Below are 14,911 nucleotides of genomic sequence, written 5' to 3' on the forward strand. Positions count from 1 at the left end.
CATCAAAGGAATATTCTGCTTGCTGTATGAGCCTTGAGAAGTTAAGTGCTGAGAGGAGACAAGGTTATATTTTCCCAAACTGTGAAGCAGATAAAAATGGGGCTAAAGATGGCTGTAGAAGATGATATATAGCTACAAGCCCTCACTGGTTAATTTTCTAATCAGGACTAACAATGTTCCATTATTTATTAGGAACATGGAAACATAATGATATTTTAAAAATGGAACTAGATACTGTTCCTAACTGGAGATCTCTTCTAAATATTGCCTCTTTTGCTGTTTCTACAGGAACTTATATGAACTACGGTACAAGTAGTGAAAATGTAAACAGTAGCCAAGACATTTTTAAGTGATAGCTTCTATTAACAAGGTACTGTATAAACAGACCTCAAGGTATGTGAGCTTTCCTTATCAAGCAGAAGTTTACATGATAGCTGAATAGTTTCATGATTTCTAAAAAGCTATTTAAGTCAGTGGACTTGAAGTAACTCTTGTCAAAGTCAGAGGGAATTTTACCAGTGGAAACAGAATTAAGCCCTAAAGAGATCATTTTTTCAGCACCTTTGCAACTTTTCATCTACCACCATTGGAGCCAATGGAAAGGGTTTCATTGACTTTGGCACATAAAGGGATGTTAGCTGTGTAACCCAAGATATCTTGTGAGTGCCAAAGAATAAACGAAATTTAGAATGAGACCAGCTTTGCTGTAATGGTGATGATATAATACTCAAGAGCAAACAACTAATAACCTCTTCTTAAAACAAGAATCCATCATGAATGCTCCAAGACTAAAGGGAAAATTTTCCTCTGGCCTCTGGGATTCCCTGCTGAGCAATGAAAAGAGGAGCTATATCATGCAGAAAATGATGAGGAAAGAGTAAAACCCCTCAGGAGAAAAAAGCCTGTTTCTTTTCCCCTCCTCGTCTCCTGGCATACTGATCTTTACTGCTTGTGTACAATTCCATTGAGAGAAACCAGTTCATGATAGAACAAACTGAGAAAGTGCTAGTTCAGCCAGCCTCTTCTTTTCTTTCATGGATTAATGGCAACTGAAAATGAAAGGATTATTTAAGGCCACTTGGGCAATATTAAGTACTGCCTATTGTGTTAGTCTAAGATCACATGTAGCCTGGAAACCAAAGACAGCAAACCACATTAGGTTAGTGTAGGTGGACACCTAGGTTATGAAACAGGCAGTTCTTGGATTTGCATGTCAGTAGTTAAAGAATTGCCAGTTTTGAAGAAAGAAATTAAAAAATGGTGGTTTGCAGTCAGCCTTTCTGAAATTCCCAGAGGAATAGCCATGTTTCTCAACTCTGGAAAACAAAGTCTTAGTGACCATTCTCAGTGATCATTTTTTATTTGGACTTCTGCTGAAGATACAAGCAGTCAAAGTTAAATCAAGTTCTCTATTCATGTGTGTACTTACATGGGGCTGAGCTGGAAATGGTAATGTTTTGAAAGTTGTAGCCTGTTCTTGTCAAACCATTTCAGAACAAGGGGAAAGCTTTCTTCATCAAATCCATTCTGCTGTGTTTTCCTGTGTCAAATGCAAACAGTTTTCAAACCTTTACTGGGAAATGCAGTTTACAGTCTGGCAGGACCTGGGAAAATAAGAACTTCAGTGAGTGTACCATGGGGTGTATCCATCTCTCTCTGTGCTGGAACAGAAGCTGCCTTTTGAATAGCCATCTCCCTTTGGCTTTTGCTTCTCTCTGTATCAGCTAAAGGTTCTGACTGCTCTGCTTCTCCATTTCTGGAACGGTAGAAGTGTACTGGCAAAAATTTCCTTGGAACTAGATCTGGAAATCTCCTTGCCTTGGATGGTATGTTGTATGAACTGACATTTGTTTGGAGGAGTTGAGTGAAAAGATTTAATGTAAGTGTGAGAACTTCCAGTTTCAACATACATGAATTTTGGGGGGTGTGGTGGTGCATCCATTCATTCGTAACAGGAGGCCACTGGTCCTGTAGTACCCTGTAGAGGAAGAAGCTTCAGTGATACTGTCTAGAGAATGACTAAAGGAAATTAAACACAGAAATGATCAGCAGAAAGCTACTACTTTTTGTTTGCTCTCTGGCAAGTGTGTTGGTAAATGGCCTTCATCCCAAATTATGCTAATTCTGCAGTCCATGCACCCCTATGCTTCAGGAACTTGGTTGCCAGTGACCTAAGAGCTTTCACTGGGGATGGACATTGCACAACGCTGGTGTCATAGGGAACTTGAGACTCTTCTTGCACAGATTAGGTATTCATTACTGGTGTAGGAGATAAGGGCCAAATCACAGATTGTTCCCAAATGAACTGGCTGCATTACACTGTGTGCTCTCCAGTTACAGCTCTGCATTCTTGAGAATTTAGAACTGATTTTGTAAAAGGTACACAGAAATTATGTCAATCAACAACTAGGAGTGGAAAGAACGTACTTCTGCACAGAATACTTTGTGCCTTCCCACCTACTTCTTTGTGTCTTCTTTGTTTCTTCTTACTGCTTCTTTCTTCCTTGTTTCTTATAGTTTTGAATGTCTTGTTCCATTGATATTTCCTATTCTGATTATTTTGAGTCTTGTCAAGAACAGAAGAAATGTTCAAATGATAATTTCTATTATTTTTCTGTACAGATGTTGGTGGAGGTTTCTTGATATTTAGATAATAATGATTAAGAAACCCTCTGAATCCCAGGCTGAGATTTACAAATGGGGCCTGGCTCACTTTACCCTTTTATCTAACCTTTATTCTTTCAGACTAGAAGACATTCTTTCTTATGTGTTAAGGAGTGATTTGTTTTCTTCCCAGTCTGGATCTACAGCAATCTCCTGAGTTATTTTGTCTAAGGTCCTTGTAAAGAGAAGCAGAAATTTTTGTTCCCCTTCTCTCACACAGAAGTGAGTTCTTGTTGTCTTTGCTTTGAGCAGTGGGGAGGAAGAATTCCTTCCTGACAGTTGGAAGGACAAACAACTTAGAAATATAAACATTAAAGGAGGCAAGGAGTGTCATTCTTATACCACAGTGGTGTAAATCAGCAGCAGGGTCAAAGGAATGTACATCACATCACTTATCGGGAAATCTTCCTCCCTCCATGCCCATCTTTTCTCACAGGATTTTGGCCCAGTTATGTCCCAAATTCTTGTTGGACTGGTCTACTCATGCCAGAGTATTCACTGGAAGAAAACCTGGGCCAAAGTGAAGCAGTATCATGCTTCAATGGGTGGCATAAGCAGTAGAAGACATAGAAGAGAGACAAATGCTGCGGAGAGCCCTACGCCACAGGGAACAAGGCTGGGGTGTCTTCACAAAAGGGTGTATTGGAAAAGGGATAACCATTCAGGCAGCAATGCCTAACGTTATACAGCTAGCACTATCTATAATATACTCTGAAAACTCCAAAACCAAATTGTCTGGATTTATGAGTTATAGGACAGGAGCCAAGTTAGCTCTTACTCAGTCTTGATGTGTTTGGAGCAATCTCATCTTTATATGTCTGGAACTTTGTTTTCCTGACTTGGTTTCTTCATATCTTCAACAGTTTTTATCAAACTGTTAACAATGACATTCTTCCTCTAATTTGGCTTAGGGTCAGAAAACGGGCTCTTAAAATATACACATTTTGTTTAATGGTTTTTTCTTTTAATTTCTTATTCAATTAACAGAGATTCTGTAGTGTTTAAAATTTTCAAGTACCCTTTTCCTGCCTACTCAGGAAGTGCTTGGCTTCCATTTTTCAGAGTAATTGTAACTTTCCCATTAATTTGGTGGCTGTGATAGCACTCTCCCATGACACATGCATGCACTCACCCACCCATCAACCAGTCGCATACAATGGGATCTTTAAAGGGGTCCATAGTGTTTCCATAGTGGTAAATCTGATAAACTTAAAACAGAGGCCATCCAACCTCTAGTGTACATCACAGCTCTCAGTCTTTTTGTAACTTAGTCCATTCCCCTTATAGAAAACTTTTGCCTGTGTCAAGTTGACTTTTACATATGGAAGGTTTCACTGAAGTTGGTTTAACCCTTATCAAGAAGGGGGCAGAGGGTAATAATAAGTAATTTTGGCCTATGACAGTATTATTTCCTCCTGCTTTGTTTCCTTCTCTGTCTATTTTTCTGTCTCTGTGTCTCAAACAAATTATTTTCTTGAGAGATCTTACATTTTCTGCCCTGTAAAAGTCTACACAAATCTGACTTATGAGCAAATTATCTTTATACCTGCTCCTTGGATCACATCAGACATCTGCTGCTGACGTTCCCGAATGTTCTTCATACAGATCATGCAGTTGGCCATAGATCAGTTAAAGTTTACAACATTGACTAAGGATGGCCTCTAATATTAAAGGTGCTGGTCTAAATTACTGTTAGTACTGTGATACATCTTTGGATTTACCAGAGTTCATATCTGGTAAATGTCAAAGTGACCCTGTGGAATATAGGGATGATTACATATGATTTTTTTTAGATTTAAACCTCATTAAAACATTGTTTCTATGAGATGCGTGAATATTTCTGCCACATTTGATGATATTTGTTTTTATTTTAGTTATTAGTAAATTCTTCACTAAAAGCAATGACTATGCCCTATGATGAGATTATTATATATCCACCTTCTCCATATTTTTCTTGGGCATCTTACTCTCTGTGGGCTGAGAAAAAAATAATGAGATTTTTTTAAAGATAGTGGTAATTTTGTACTTTCAGGTATGAATTAAAGACATAATTAAGGTTTAGATGCTCAGAAGATGTGTCTCCTCCCTGAAATGACATGGATCTGTGTGAGTCCAGAGAAGGGCCATGAAGATGATCAGAGGGCTGGAGCACCTTTCCTATGAGGAAAGCCTAAAAGAATTGATGTTGATCAGCGCCAAGAAGAGAAGGCTCCTGGGAGACTTTATTGTGGCCTTTCAGTACCTAAAGGAGCCTTCCAAGTGAGCTGGAGAGCGACTTTTTACAAGTGATACAAGGGAGAATGGCTTGAAACTGAAAGAGGATCAGTTTAGATTGGATGTTAAGAAAAAATTCATAATTCTTAAATTCTTCTTCACTGTGAGGGTGAAGTTCCAAGTCTGGAACAAGTTGCCCGGAGAGGCTGTGGATGCCTCATCCCTGGGACTGTTCAAGGTCAGGTTGGATGAGGGTTTGAGCAACTTGGTCTAGTGGAAGGTGTCCCTGCCTGTGGCAGGGGGATTTGAACTAGATGTTTTTAAGGTCCTTGCCAACCTAAACCATTCTGTGATTCCATTAAATTATACCTTTCTGTACCAGATTATTCATTATATATTGTAAATAATTATAAATAAAAGTAATTAGATTCAGCATGAGAGTTCATTTCTGGGTTTTGTTTTCTGGAGCAAATTTTATGCTAAGGAATGATCCACATTTTCTATTGTAACACCTTATAACTGCAATTTTTTTTTTTTTTTTTTTTTGTAAAATATAAATGCCCACAACTGTATCTGTAGAGAATGCATGGATAGCCAATAAAAGCCACAACAGACCAAAGTGTGTGATGTAAATATGCATGTACATAGCACATGTACATGATATATGTGTGATTCATTATAGTGTGTAGCTCTGTGTATTGTTACCTGGGCAGGGAGGCAAAAGATCCCAGTAATTCCAGGGTCTGATTCACCATTGCACTGTGATTGCTTTGGTCAGGCAAAGCAGTTGTAAACCTGGCTTTACTGGGCAGTTAAAGTGGGTTTACAGCTGCCTTGTGTCAGGGAGCTGAATGAAGCAGGCAATGAATTCAGCACAGAACTCCTGCTGTTGCAGTGTGGGGGAAGCTGTTCCCCAGACATCCTTGCCAGTGAGCATCTCCTTGAGATGCAATAGTTGGAACAATTTGTGTTTTCACAGCACAAAACAGTGAGATCCTTTGAGACCTTCAGTAACCTCAGCGTGTTCAAATTGATTGTTGGAGAAGTCCTGCTTGATTACAGGTCTAATCCTACTCAGAGGGAGCAAGTACCACCACGTTGTCTGTCTGTCTGTCTCTGCTCTGCACAGAGCAGCATGAGCTGTGGTGGGTTTGTCTGCTTCACTGCTGGGGCAGCTGCAATGCCCTGGCACCTCCCGAAGTATCTGCATCATGCTTACAGCACATAGTAGGGCTGTGGACTCTCTGATAGTGAGAGAGAACAAACCAGGTAGAAATACCCCTGCCCGGGGTGTTTTTCAGATCTCTTTCTAAAGAGCAGTTTTTCCTTCCAAAGGGTAGGGCTGGAGGGCAATCAGTGCTTTTGTGCCTGAACTATTCCTTTGTCCTGTTCAGCTGTTCCTCCATCAATGCTGCCAAATAAAGGCTGAACTGTACTACAGCTCAGCCTGGGGTGTCCAAGCACTCCCGGGCTGTGAAAAAAAAAAAAAAAACAACAAAAACCAACAGTTTTTAAAAAAAGAATAAATAAAATAGGGAAAAAATTACATAAAATATAACAAATAGATACAAAATAAAAATACAAGCATAAGACGCTGTGCACACAATAGCTGGAAAGCAGGAGCGCAGCCCTGTTTTCCTCTGTCAGTGGGTCAGTGTGTTCTGTAAGCACTTCCATCCTGTCGGGTCCCTGCTTGGTCTCCACCTGCTAGCCGGCTCACTCCAGAGGCAGCGCTGACCTGGCCGCTCCCTCATTTCGCTGGCGCCAGCGGCTTGATGGGCCTTGCACTTTGATTATTTGTGTTAACAGTTAATTTAGCACCACGGACACGTGTGCCAAAGCTGCCTCCACTTCCTGCAGCCATCCAACAAATGGGACTTTTATGAGATGCCTTTCACAGCTCCCCCGCCTCCTCCAGCTCAACTCATTTGCCTCTTTTCTCCCCCACCCCTCCCCTGCTTTCCCTCCCCACCCCACCGTCTCAATCTCAGCTGTAATCTTTTCTACATCTTGCAGGAAAAGAGCTATTTCTGGCAGCTCTGTCTCAAACGCTCGCCCCACTCAAACTGATTTAATGGAGATTTATAGACGCGAGGCTATGCAGCTCTGAGGCGCTTTCCTGAAAAGTTTTTCTGTGCCTGTGTTACGTATGGAATTTATTTATTTAATGTTTGGTGTTGCAGCTACAGTGTCAACTGTTTGCATGACATATTCCACATACTTTTTTTTTTCTGTTTTTTTTTTTTTTTTCCCCCCACAAGAATTCCAGCGAAATCCTGTTACGCAGCACATTTCTGGTCCAATTCATCCCAGCTGCTGACTTTACCCAGCTAAAATCTGACACCCAGGTCCAATTTCATTAAACCCCAGCCAGCATGGTTCTTTGTGATAATACTGACTCTTGTCTAAGGCAATATGTATTTTGGCTCACTGCTACAAATAAATCCGGTCATAAGTACCTTCTTCCTAGTATGCAGCACACTGCAATGGTCCAGAAAAAAAAGCAGCTTCTGTAAGAAGTTGCAGAGAAGAGAGTCCTTTGTAATAATTTATCATGATTTTACAAATAAGCTCTCTGCTATCTTAAGAAATTATGTTCTCTAAAAATAAATGAGAACTTTAGTTGTATATAACGTCAAAACTGCTGTTTCAGTTGTCTTTCCAAGTTTGATTGATGCAGAGTGACCCAGACTGGTATGTAAGGGACTCTATTTACAGACCAATGGATGCAACATATTTATTCTGTGTTACCCTTTTCCAAGTGCCCAAGTACTAAAATTAGCATTAAATATTCAAAACACAGCCAGGTAAGAAAAAAGAAATGTATTGTTAAACTCCCATTTCCTCTTCATTATTGGAGGGTATTTGTGTGAATGCTCAGAAGGGTTTGTGCTGGTATTGGGGCTCCTCCTGGACTCCTCTAGCAGGCACATATCACATCCAGTCCCACTTAGCCTCCACACAAGACCTGGATTTTTTGTGGACTTTCAGCCTGAGGGTTCACTTGACCTCTTTCCCACGCCTGAGTGGGGACACACATGGATGGTCCCCTGTTTGCTCACAGGAGCAGAATGTGGGGATCCCCAACCTGCCAAGTACTTCAGGTGGCTGCATCTCCAATGGCTTCAGGTGCAGGAGCCTCCCGATCCAAGCTGCTCACAGGAGCTGGGGCATAAAGCTGTTTCTCAGTGTCCCCCCTGAGTGACAATTATTTTCCTTTTTTTAATGAAATTGAGTGAGCTAAGTGTAACCTGTTGATGACAAATCCTGTACTCTTCTAATCTTCCAAACAGGCACTGTGTGAGCCCTGATTCTGCCTTCTCTCTTGCCTCCTGCTTGTTTAACAAATGGTATTTTGAAATAATGCCATAGTGTATTTTTAAATATCAAATTTTGCTGTGTTTTGAAATTGCAGATTCCATTTGGTCAAGAAGGTTTTGTCCCTGTGTTTAACATTTTGTTATTATGTTCTCTGCTAAGCTCCAGGACAGCACATTTTGGCGGTTGCTGGTGAATATCCTTTGCTTAAGCTGAGGCAGGTACTTTCCTGATGGATTTTCTTTTTTCTGCGACACCAAGGGAAAAGTTAGCAAGTTTGAGGATATTACCATTTCAGATCAGACCAGCTGTTCCTTGAGACCACTGTTTTGCTGTGAGAGTAGCTAATCCTGGATGACAGGTTTTTTACAAATTAAACATCGTTTGGGAATGACTATCCTGTGTAAGGGTAGCAGCACTGGAAATTAAATGGGTTTTCCAGTCTGCCTATTGTGCAGCACATTGCTTTAGACTTTTTGGGAATTTACATTTGTTCTGGTCAGTTATAAGGTTTTACAAAAGACCTAGGAAGTGTTGAAATTGCAAGTTCGTGTTGGACCAAGTGTTGCAGAAACATGGTGTTTCAACACTGTGCACGTCATGAACCTGTAATTTCAACACTTTCTAAGAGTCACCAGAGTCTCCCAGGCTGAACTATAACACAACTAAGTTTTCTCTCCTGAGCACTCAACTATCCTTTTTTTCTTTTCCCTAGAAAATATAATTTGAAACATCATTTGGCTGACATTAAAGAGTTTAAAAGTGTTTTATTAATAATGAAGGAAAGTCAAAGTAAAGGATTATTGCAAATAGAGAAACTTGCTGACTCAAGTGGTAGCAGGCGTGAGTCCTTCTGCTGGATAAATACAGCGGACTAGGGTTGCAGTTTTAATTATGGATTCACTTGTGAGGGACAAAGCTGAATTTTTACAAGCTGTCTGTGGTTATGCTTCTGCCTTATGTCATTGAACACTGGTTCTGATATCAAGTGTTAAACTCCTGCAAAGGAATCTGCTTTTAGTTCTGCCTCTGGGCTGTATCTCCCTCAGGCTCAGCCAGAGTGGGGAAGAGAGGTGTGGCACAGCCTTGAAAGCAATTTTAAGCAATTTCTACCTGCCCTGCACAGTCCACAGCAATACAGCTGAGACTTATGCATTGTGGTGTGTGCCTCTTCTTCACTAGTCTCCCTCCTCAAATCATACACAACAAGCATCCAGGATGTAACCTCCCTTTTAAAGACATCTCCTAACACTGGAGAAGCCAGGACTGCCACAGCTGCAATAATAAGAAGGGACAAGACCACCTTGCCCTGTAAGACATCGTGGCTTTTTTTCCTCAACTGGCAGCCTGTCTGTTGAGTGACCAGATACTCCCATTCAGTGAAAAAATTCCTTGGTCCTAACATAACACTTTTTGTGCACTGACTCAAAGCATTTTGCAAAGGTTGAGCAACATCCCTTTATTAGATTGAGAAACTGAGACAGAATGATTGCTGGAAGTCCCCAATGAGGGCAGCAGAGGATGGAGCCCCAGTAGCCAAGCTCTTATTCAGTAGCCAAGCTCTTATTCAGTAGCCTATTCACTTGGAGACACTTTCTCCATTCACACAGCTTCCCACCATCCTGCGATGGCAGGAGGACAGGCAAGTATAAGGTGAGTTCTTGATGTAAAATCTTTGTTTTGCACTTTTCCTCATGTATTTGCCCAACTTCTGTAACCTTTCAGAAGCATTCTCCTCCCTTTCATATCCCTTGATATTCCCTCAAGATCTAAATTACCAATATTTTCTTAAAGTATAACATTTTTCTCTTTTTGCATTTATGAGATGAATTGGGAAACTTCCTGTACTATCCCTGGGAAACTGGACAACAAGCAGGACAGGAACTCCTGCATTAACACAGCTTGTATTTAACATGCACTGGTGTGTCTGTATCTGAGGGTGGGAGACAGAGAACTACTGGGAATAGCCAGGATTTCTCCCTGTTGTAGGAAAGGCTGCTGAGAAAGCACAAACCAGCCACAGTGGTGAAGTCATGCAAATGCAATGCTACCAAAGGCCACAGGAATTGTGGAAAGATTTGTGTAAATATCTCATGGATTCTTGTGCTCTAAGGTTTATGGAAACAAAAACCACAGTCACAGAGCCCATGCCACATTTGCTCGTCCCTTCCCCCTTCTGTTTCTTCTCTACAGAAAGGTTGTAGAACAGTTTATGTGAAGCCAAGAAAATGATATTTTTTTTTTTTCTTTTTGTGGTTATTAGTAATGTTTAAAAAAAAAGTGGGAAAGATGGTAAGCATAAACAAAGTTCAGCAGGGTGCAAGGGGAAGGGTGGCTGATTTGTGAATATCATGTGAACTTCTTTGCTGTAAGCATGCCTGGAAAAATACATGCCACACTCATGTTTCCCAAGTCATTTCGGACAACAAATTGTCTCTATCACCCACCAACTGGACCCCCCTTTCCCTGCACCATTTCATCCAGTAGACTGTCCATGCAATTTGCTTACCCTCAAAGTGAAGATACTGCTTGTTTACCTTTCTGCTTCATTTTTGAGGTTTTATCATGCTGTCTTGAGAGGCTGCAATACCTGAGTCTAGACAAAACCAGCCCTGTTTATTCATGTCCTGGTGTCCATTCCTGTCTGTTTCTGACTGCACCAAGGACATTCTGCCCTTCTTCAGATGTTTTGTATCATTTCAGATAGTGGTATCGCACTAGAGAGGGACAGTCTACATGAGGGCTGTTAGGAGTAAATGGCTCAGGGGAATAATGCACCTGCTGTTGGGTTGGTCCTACTGCTGCTGCTGAACTTGTGGGAGCTGGTGATTGACTACACAACACTGTTAGGGGAGGGAGAGCACTCCCTCACAAAAAGAAAGGTGCCCTTTCTTTTTCAGGTCTTGGCTTTTTGCAGTCCCACACTGACAAGAGCGAGGTCAGGAAAACCACAAAAGGAGCTGGTTAAAAGATATGTCCTTAGTCTGTTTAAATTAACCAGCCCTCTTCAAGTGTGAGGGAGCTTTGCCATCTTTTGAGTGGATCCAAAGACCAGAGTGCAGGGAACATGGGAGCAAAGGACTCCAGCAGGGGCTGGGAGCTGTGAAATTACTGAGAAATTACAGAGAAAGGAAAAGAACAACTTGTATTGTCTCAGGGTAATAACCAGCCTGGCTGCTGGCAGAGACTGCTGTGACCCAAAGGCGATCATCTTTCTCGTGTCACAAAACCCAAACCTTTGCTGCCTTCCCACAGTGTCACAGCACCCAGTGTGTGCCACCTCCCGGTCCCCTTCATGCACTGGGGTGCATTTTTTTTTGTTTCCAATAGGAGATTTTTACATGTAGGAAATTGGGCAGGATGAGCTGGTGCTGCAGTGCCAGGCTGACTGCAGTGACCGTGCAGCTGGGCCTTTCTGGGCCTCTTGGAAGGACATTGGCTGTGGCTCTGAGCAGCCTGGGTGCTTCAGCAGGTGGCACTGTGAGTCCTGCTCACCCACTGTGGGGCTTTTCTGCTTCAAGAGGTGTTTTTCTTTTGGATAAGGAATAAAGCTGAAGTTCGGACTGCTTGTGGTCTTTCAAAATGCCAAGGTATTTTTCAAAATACGGGGGTGCTGGCTTAGGCATCCCAGCCAAACTGCAGCTTGGGTAGCATCCTGCCTGTTCAGAGCTACACCAGTGATTCCACTGGGATATGATTTATTTCTTCACTTCCTGTCCTAAAGGAACACCCACAAAGTTGTGAAAGTTGTGCACAGAGTACACAGTGCCAGGGAGGCTGCACTGATTGCTAGGTGAGGGTTAGCTTAGTAATAGCTGGCATTTCTGGAGTGGCTCTTCAGAACAGAAGTGAGCAGGAAAGAAATAGCTAAGCAGCTCCTAGTCAAGGGTGTCGCTGATATACAAATAAAAAAGGGGACAAAATGCTCCAACATGTCAGTTGTGAAACATTTATTAAGTTAACAAGCCTACAAGGACCAATAACACCATCCTCACTGTCTGTTCCTGCGGCCACTTCTGGGCACAGGCTTTAGTCTTGCTTTAACAGAAGCATGAGGAAGTTGCTGCTGGTTATCCTGCTCTGGTCTTTTCCAAGCACCCAACTGGCAAAACTCAGTAGCAGTGATTTATTTGCTTCTATCACTTGTTTTGGCTATGGGCTCAAAAGACAATTATTGGATTCTATTACATAATCAGGTTTTTGTTTGGATAGACAATTTTATGTTCTAGATTCTAGTGGACAGCATCATCACCCTTTTACTCATGAGGGAGTCCCTTGCTCACAGCACAAGATTTGGAAAGCTCCAGAGAGCACTTGCCCACCTGCTTCCAGATTCCCTCCAGCTTTTCTGTCCTCCTCCCTTCCGTGAGTGCTGCATGCGGGGTGCAGTGCTCCTGACCCTTGCAGTTTGCTTATTTTATCTCTGAAAACAAAACAAATCTCTCTGTGTTTTGTTCTATTTCCTACATGATAGAATCTTTTGTTTTCACTTGCAACCTTTGCAGCTTCCAAGAATTTTTACTCCTTGTGCTTTGCTGAGATGTGTGGGGTTCAATAGTCTGCCACCAGGCCCTGGCCCAAGGTCGAGGATTCCCTCCTTTTCCTTCCCAGTATTGTCCTGCATCCTGCAAGGCCCTTCTCCTTACATTGCTGTGGCTGTCGTGACAAAGGGGACTGGCACCAGGCACACTCCTGCTGCCACGGTGACAGCTGCTGAGCACTCGCCAAGCTCTCATGACAATAGCATGACCTCAGATACTTTATTAAGAAAGTTTTTTTAACTTGAAAGGGAGGGTACACTTAAAAGCAGACAATAACACCTCGTCTCGATGCACTGCATTGTTCCTGCAAGCCCAGGATAGAAATGCTTTAATATAGTCTTAGCCTATTGTCTCCCAGCCTCCCTCCCCATTTTATGCACAGGTTCACCCACATTCGTGGTGGACACTGGTTCTCAATAGCCTCTGTGTGACTCAAAACATGCCAGTGGGGTGTTATGGACCACTGGGATCAGTATGAAGCCAGGCATCATGTTGACCAAGCAATACTTTTAATGTTGCTGTGACACTGGTTATTTCTCTGTGCTTCACTTTCCCTGGGGTGATAATGGAGTAAAATTGAGTGATGGTGCTTTAGTTCCCACAACAAAGCCTCCTGAGCATCATGGGTCTGGATGGAGCCGTGCTATGGATGGTGAGGGAGGCTGGGAGCTGAGCTGCTGCATGGAGCTTCTCTCCCATAGGGACATGGAAGGGGAGGATCCTGGTGGGCAAGATCTTGCGTTGAGCTGTGCCTGAACACTGCAGCTGGGATGGCTGTGGCAGAAAACCTTAGCCTGAAGCCACACAGAAAGTTTGGGAATGAGTAAATAGGCTTGGCAGAAGGAGGAAGTAGAGCTGGTCAGAAAAATTCTGACTAAACAAGTTTTCGTTGGAATTTACCGATTCATCAACATCAAAGCACTTTGTGGAGAGGGTCCAATTTTGACAAAGTTGCTTCCAAAACCAGGCAGGGCTTGAAAACTGCCTGCTAGGCACATTTTGGAAACCTGGCTTGTTTTATGCTGATTTATGCTGTCGGTTCCTTAGCAGTTCAACAACTGGTTGTTAAGAAGTGTATCTTTCCAGGTGTAACTCTGAAGTGACTGTCTCCAAATAAGGAACCCCGTAGTGGCCAGTGTCTGTGACCCTGTTCCTGCTGCTTGTAAAATCCCTGGCTCAGGGACATTGGCTCTGCAGAGTGCTATCAACTTTAATCAGACACTTCTTTTTATAAAACAGAGAAATCAACTGACATAAGAGTTACTGCTTTCAAGTCTATAATTTGAATATTGAAACAAAATGCCTGTGTTCCCTTTCTTTTTTATACATGCTAAAATAACTCCATTGATTTAAATAGAATTACTTCTCACTGAATTTGTGTAAATTGGAGAACTTCAATGAATTGCTGCATAACCTTTGGAACAGAATGAATCCTACAAAAACATCTAGATATTTATCCTTTCCAGTTGGAGTGAACAATTCTTCCTTTGCTTCTTAGGATGATACTGGTGGTAAACCTTAAAAACAGAAAGAGAGGAAGAAGAGGAAAAAAAACCAAAACCTTGCTGGATCTGGTTCTTCTCATTGTGCAATTCCTCTTCTTTTATCCTTTGCAACTGGGTTTGTGTGTGTGTGCAAGATGGAGAGACAGAGAGGAAGGGGTATTTCACATTTCTCATGATATGTTTTCTTTGGGATTGTGATAGCTGGATTCACTGTGCATAATCTGTAAGGCTTTACAGAGCATTTCTTCAGCTTGTCTTCTTGGGAGGAAAAACTGCAGTTTTTATTTTTTTTTCTTTTTTTTCTACAGAGGACTTTTCCAGTGTCTAGTGTGAACATACAGTACTGGAGAAGCACAGAAATATGCCATTGCTTTCAGGCTTGCCCAGGTCCAGATGTGCATCCCAAGATGTGCTAGCTTTGGGAAACATAAAGCAAACTGAAAGGAACAGGATTTTACTGAAACAAACAGGATTCTACAAAAAGAAACAGACACCAATAAAATCTGTGCAGAGAACATTTTCTTTCATAGTACCTACAATTATGCAATTGTGCTAATGCACTGTACTTCAAATGTGCCTGTATTTTGCAGCAGACTCTTTCCTAATTTTTTTTCAATTGGACACAGGATAATCTTTTAAGTAATGTGTTTATTTTAGCTTTGTTTTTCC

General features: G+C 41.8%; 1 long non-coding RNA gene across 1 annotated transcript; it reads left to right on the forward strand.

The window, feature by feature from the left end:
• The first annotated feature begins 225 nt into the window (after positions 1 to 225).
• Positions 226 to 5,497, forward strand: LOC132331259 (uncharacterized). Its single transcript, XR_009487534.1, has 2 exons — positions 226 to 370; positions 4,697 to 5,497. It is a non-coding gene; the product is annotated as an uncharacterized LOC132331259 (long non-coding RNA).
• The last annotated feature ends 9,414 nt before the right edge of the window (positions 5,498 to 14,911 follow it).

Source organism: Haemorhous mexicanus, chromosome 1 (assembly GCF_027477595.1).
Source record: "Haemorhous mexicanus isolate bHaeMex1 chromosome 1, bHaeMex1.pri, whole genome shotgun sequence".
In the NCBI taxonomy this organism is placed as follows: domain Eukaryota; kingdom Metazoa; phylum Chordata; class Aves; order Passeriformes; family Fringillidae; genus Haemorhous; species Haemorhous mexicanus.